This window comes from Triticum aestivum, unplaced genomic scaffold, assembly GCF_018294505.1.
Source record: "Triticum aestivum cultivar Chinese Spring unplaced genomic scaffold, IWGSC CS RefSeq v2.1 scaffold170813, whole genome shotgun sequence".
In the NCBI taxonomy this organism is placed as follows: Eukaryota; Viridiplantae; Streptophyta; class Magnoliopsida; order Poales; family Poaceae; genus Triticum; species Triticum aestivum.
Window position 1 is genome coordinate 2,144 of NW_025231812.1, and position 6,009 is coordinate 8,152.

At 41.3% G+C, this 6,009-nt stretch overlaps 1 pseudogene; it reads right to left on the bottom strand.

Moving 5' to 3' along the window:
• Nucleotides 1–1,317: 1,317 nt before the first annotated feature.
• Nucleotides 1,318–5,152, bottom strand: LOC123175853 (putative receptor-like protein kinase At3g47110; annotated as a pseudogene).
• Nucleotides 5,153–6,009: the final 857 nt, after the last annotated feature.

Below are 6,009 nucleotides of genomic sequence, written 5' to 3' on the forward strand. Positions count from 1 at the left end.
ACCGTGGGTATGATGTACCGAGCACGACAAATAGTTTAGCCGCACCGGACGATTCAACGATCTCCTTCCGTTACAAGAAGATCATCCTTACTCTGATACCAATTGTTGGCGAAGCCTTGAGTTGAGGCGATCAACCGGCGAGTTCTTTCCATTGATACACGCACGTACAGAGCTTGACCAAAGTTACTGAATCGATTCCTGCAGAAACTACGACACACGAAGCTAGCTAATTAGCTTTAAGCTAGCGGTAACTCGCCGGAACGGCTGCGTACAGAATGCTTCAGGACCTCACATAGACGAGACAAGGACGCGATAGTCGGTACATAGACGAGACAAGGACGCGACATTTTTATTGCTTTGATCAATCTGTTGTTACAACGTACAGGTACCTGGTTATTTATATTAGCTCTACCCTACACCTAATCCTATTGGGTGACTGCTACTACTACCAGTCCCTGCCGGACCAGGGAACAACCACGTCGTGGTTAATTCCAACACGGGAGGCGGACGTGATCGGGAGGGATCTAGGCTCTACACATTCTGGATTCTCCATTTGGATTATTTTATCAAAATAGATGGGCACGGCAACATGCACCATTAATGATTTAATTGTAGCCTAAGAGGGCACGTAATATGCACCCAATCATTATATTTATCTTCTATGCAGAAATACTTGTGGTTTACTTGTTACCACCATTTTTGTGTAGGAGAGGGGAGCTATCTGTACTGTGTATTCAAGAACTGAGTATCCAAGGGTGATTTGAGTGATGAGCTACTAGTCTCGTGTCACATCCTCCGCTATTTCTCTTGCGGCAATTTAAGTTCAAAGGTAAATATTTGCATCTGGGTGACTCGGTTGGTTGCACGTGCGCCGTCCGATGACGATTGAGAAGAAAAAACGAATCCTGAAACTCTTTAGAACTTCAGGTGTACTACTTTGACTTAATCATGTGGTAATGTTATTGATCTAGTGTTACTGATCTGATCCAATGCACTTTGTTTAGATGTAAACAGATAAGATCGGATAGTTTTGCTTAGAGAAAAAAGAAAAACAACTGAAACTCTCTACAACTTCACGTCTACTGAAGCATGTACCAATAATGTTGTCTGCACGTGTACAGTTTTGATAATGGAAAAACAATTACACTGCTTGATTTATGAATCTCTCTACAACTTGATGTAGTGCATCATTGCAAAACGCCATGTTTATGAATTTATTTCATAAAATTGTAAATCAGCATACCTCTGAGAAACATTTAAGATATGTAACGATACATACAAATTTATTATGCTGGATCATGCCTTGTACGAGCTTGTTTATTCAAAGCTATTCTGAATTTCCCGAGTAGAGGCTTCTCTTTCTGCTCCATGCTCCCCTATAAACTTGAGGTATGCATCTCTGATTGCATGCATGTCTGCCGCTGCATCCCTCGTCATTGCTCGGTCTCGAGGCTGTGCCTTGGAGCAGGCTATGCCAAGCCTGAAAACTGAAACTAATAACTCCTCGATTTTAATACTTGTAGTGTCATCATGTTGTCTGCTGTGCAACCACATTCTATCTCGAGGGTTCTATTTGGAAGAGCATCCTCTGCAAACTTATGCAGATCCAATGAATCTCTGAACATGTCTTCTGTTGGGCTCCTTCCGGTAAACATCTCAAGTAGCAATATGCCAAGACTATAAATACCGCCAGCTGTTGAGACCGAAGAGCCTTCTCCGTACTCTGCAATTATGCAAAGTTATGTGGTTAGCATGCCACGTTCAAGTGAAAAGTAAAAAAAAAAGTTAGAAGAGTTTCAGTCACCTGGAGCAACATAGCCTATGGAACCTTTAATTCTAGTTGAGTTATATGAAGTTTGCACCCCTTCGCTTGTATTTTCTTGAAGGATCCTTGATATGCCAAAGTCTCCAACTCGTGCACTCATGTCTTCAGCAAGAAGAATGTTGCTTGGCTTAAGATCGCAATGGATCACCAGTGGCTGACAGTAGTTGCGCAGATATTCTACTGCGTCCACAATATCGACAGCAATATCAAGCCTTTGGGCAAGGCTGGGTGTGTTGTCTATAGTGGGCTCTTGACATCTTGGATGAAGCCAACTATCCAAGTTACCATTGGGCATGAACTCAAAAACCAATGCCTTGAACTCTTGTCCTTGATGGTTGATGCTTGAACAAGATGTAATGATCTTGATGAGACAACGGTGTCGTATCCTTCTCATGGCCTCATATTCAGCCTCAAAACTCTTGGTATAACTTGATTGACCAAGATTAAACACCTTGACAGCCAATGTTATTTCTTCAGTGTCCAAAACACACTTATAAACTGCACCATAACTTCCTCTCCCAAGCAAGTTGGCTTCTGAAAATTCATTAGTTCCTCTCAATAGTGCATGATAGGTGATCCTCTTGTAATGGTCTTCATCAATTGAGTTTTTTTACTAATGTCTTCTAGCTTTGTTTGATCTTCTTGCAAAATATCAAACCAAGAAGAATAACTAAAAGTGAGATCAAGATTGCTCCAGCTATTGCTAGAGAAATTACAAGAGACTTTGGCAGCTTTCTTTTGTTCTTTATTAAGTCGCTTGTGGGGCATGGAGCCAAATAAAGTTGAGGTATACCACCACACAAGTTGACATTCCCAACAACCGCTAAGTAAGTAATGTTTCTGAAAACACCTTCATGTGGCACTTTGCCTTTCAAATTGTTAAAGGATATATCCAATTCATACAATGATGTCAAATTCCGTAGAACTGATGGATTGACCCTGACAAGTTGTTGTGTGCTAGGTACAGTTCATGCAAGCTGCTAATACTGCCAAGGGCCTCAGGAATATTACATGAGAACTTATTCTTGGTCAGGTTCAGTTTACTGAGCCCCTTTATATTCTTTAGTGAATGAGGTATGCTTCCCTCAAAGGAATTGTTGTCTAATAACTGTTGTAAAGAGCTTCCCCAAAACAAAACTACCGTTGGGCTATATTCTGACTTCAGTTTGCTGATGGTTGTCCACTAACATTTGAATCCAATTTCTTGCTGATGATTGTTCTCAACATTTGAATCCAGTCTTTTTAACCCTAATTTCATGACATGTTCTCTTTCTGGAGATTTAGAATGCATTTATTTTCATTTTAAACCTTTTTTTGCCTATCCAGCACACTTCTCTGTTGCAGGTTATCTACAGATATATCGGGACTCTTCGTTTATGGTCCTCTCTACAACGCGTGGGGAATTGAGACATGTTTACGGAAGTGTGTACATGATTGGAGGCTACAGCGAGGGATACTTTTACCCAACATGGGTGACAACATGATCTTAGGATTGGCCCGACTCCACTTTAGGCGTTATATGGACTCTACATGTTTCTTTGTATTTCGCCTTTTTATTTTTCATTTTTATGAGAGGACCTTATTTGGCTATGTGCATGTCAGTCATGTTCTTAATTGGTACTTGGTCTTGCATGGTCGCCTTGTCCCTGTTGCAAGTTCTGTACTCATATTCCAACAGTGTCTAAACCTTTATTTTTGTCCCATCACTTTCATTTCCAGAAAAAACATATTTTTTATAGTATGAATAATATGTTTTCTTGCAGTCGGATTGGAAAGGAGCTAAAGTGGAAATGGCAATGATTTTGCGGCTTCATTTACACCCTACTCATCGCTGGGCTGAGCCGAGCGCATGGAGAATTTCCCTTTCACTTATTTAGATGTAGTGTACGTGCTGCCATTGAACTGTGTTCAGGACACAATTTTATTGATGTTGGTAGAAGTTTTAGCTGATTGCTGTAAGATAAATATATTGCAGATGAAGAACGAAAGATGTGATCCATGCTGAGTATGAACTATGAAGCCATGAAGTAAAGGAAGAGTGCCATACAAGAGATCAACAAAACATTCAGCCGCAAAATAGATAGCTAAACATACACTTCCTTTAAGGTGTCATTTTGTAAACATCGGATGCTGTATGTGGTCTTCCAAATTGCATTGTTATATGAGCGCTTGCTCACAGTTCTGACACGTTTCTTCTTCAAACTTCCTTACAGCTACCGCCGTGTCCTCATTATTTCTTCAGATGTTGCAGATATTTGGTACTCCAGTTGTTATTGTTGTCTGAAATCTCATGTTGCTGCCTCTCAGATCAGGTTCACACCGAGAGAACTAGCTGCTACTCTCCCTAACTGCTGCCAAGTGGCTCCATGTACTTTTTTTTAGGAAAGGAGCATGACCTCTGGCCTCGGTATTTGGACGATGGATGCAGTCATTTTATTAATTGTTCACTAAGACCTTACAAAGAGATACATTAGTAAGTCTGAAGCCACTATCTTCACAACATCTGTCGCTACTCCTATCTAACTGATGAAGGGGTGCCGATAATCCAAGCCGAATACCAAACAGACCTCGCACCAAAGCCTAACATCAAAAATCTGAGGCCCCAACCGAGCCACACTGCCCGGTGCGGTGCACACACCGGTTTGGTGTTGTCTCAGAGGCTGGCGCCGCCGTTTCCACCGATCCATCCTCAGAGCATGGTGTTCTGCAATAATAGCACTGGCAGTTTCAGTAATGAAGCAGTGTGATTGCCTTTCCATCCTCAAAAGCTATACAGATCCAGGCAGCATTACTCCTTGATTAAGGTAAACTTGTAGAGCTGTAGTTGTAGAGAGTTTTGCAAAATGTAATGTAATGTAAAATGTAATATTCGCACCATATCAGTAAATTGTAATATAAAATGCATCCTGGTGTTGTCCAATAGCAGTTGTCAGCATATTGCAATAACTTGTAAAAAATCTAGTATAATGGGGACAGAGGAGTTAAGAGGATGTGAGCTTGGCAGTAGGCAGTAGCAGTAGCTGGGAGTAGAAATTCACCTTATTAAAATTCCGCATACTCAGTAACAGAGTAATGTGCAATTTGTCACCGGAATTAAGACCCAGATTGCCCAACTACAGGCCAACCATCTAGCTTCGATTCTCATCAAAGTTTGATTTTTCCGGGCCGCAAAAAAAGAAGCTTGATAAGCAGAGCCGCACAAGGGCCGTAGGCAGGAGATGTACCTGGCTTAGAGTAGTATGGTATCCTTCTCGATTGATTAAGGAGGCGCGGAGGTGGAAGAAAGAGGTAGCCGCAATGGCCATTGGAGGACGGCCGGTAGTCCATGGAGACGGAGGAACAAGATATGGGTGCAGTTGTTAGATAATAACGAGAAATAAACGAGACAGAGAGATACAAATTTTTACGTGGAAATCCTTGCAGGAGAAAACCAAGGACGCACGAAGGCGCAATCACTATGAGGAGGAGTATTACAAGCACGAGACGGCAAACCGTCTTAGGTGCGACTACATGGGGTATAAATGAGGGACAACACATAAGAGTCCTTGTAGGACAAGTAAAGGAGTTGTACTCGTACGCGTCAGTACCAACGCAAAGCCCACACTATATGTACTACGTTTAGTCCAATATAGTACTAGAATTTAAATCATAATTTAACAATCTCCACCTTGATCCAAATTCCCTCCAGTAGTCGAAGAAAGTGAATAACTCCATTCAAAACAGCATAAACACCTTCTGCGTCAAAATCCATAGGACTAGTGAGAAATATCAACTAAGCCTGAGCAAAGCTCAAACTTATTGGCCGGAACTGGCTTTGTCATCATATCAGCAGGATTATCATGAGTACTTATCTTGCATACCTTGAAATCATCTTCAGCAACAATATCTCGAATATAGTGATATCTGACATCAATGTGCTTTATTCTCTCATGATACATTGGATTCTTTGTAAGATATATAACACTTTGACTGTCACTAAATACGGTAGGGCAAGATGAATCTCCACAAAGCTCAGTGTACAAACCTCTCAACCAGATAGCTTCTTTGCATGCGTCAGAAATAGCCATATACTCGGCATCAGTAGTGGAACAAGCCACAATAGACTGCAAAGTTGCTCTCCAACTCACAGCACAACCACCAATGGTGAAAACATAACCTGTGAGTGATCTTCTCTTATCCAAATA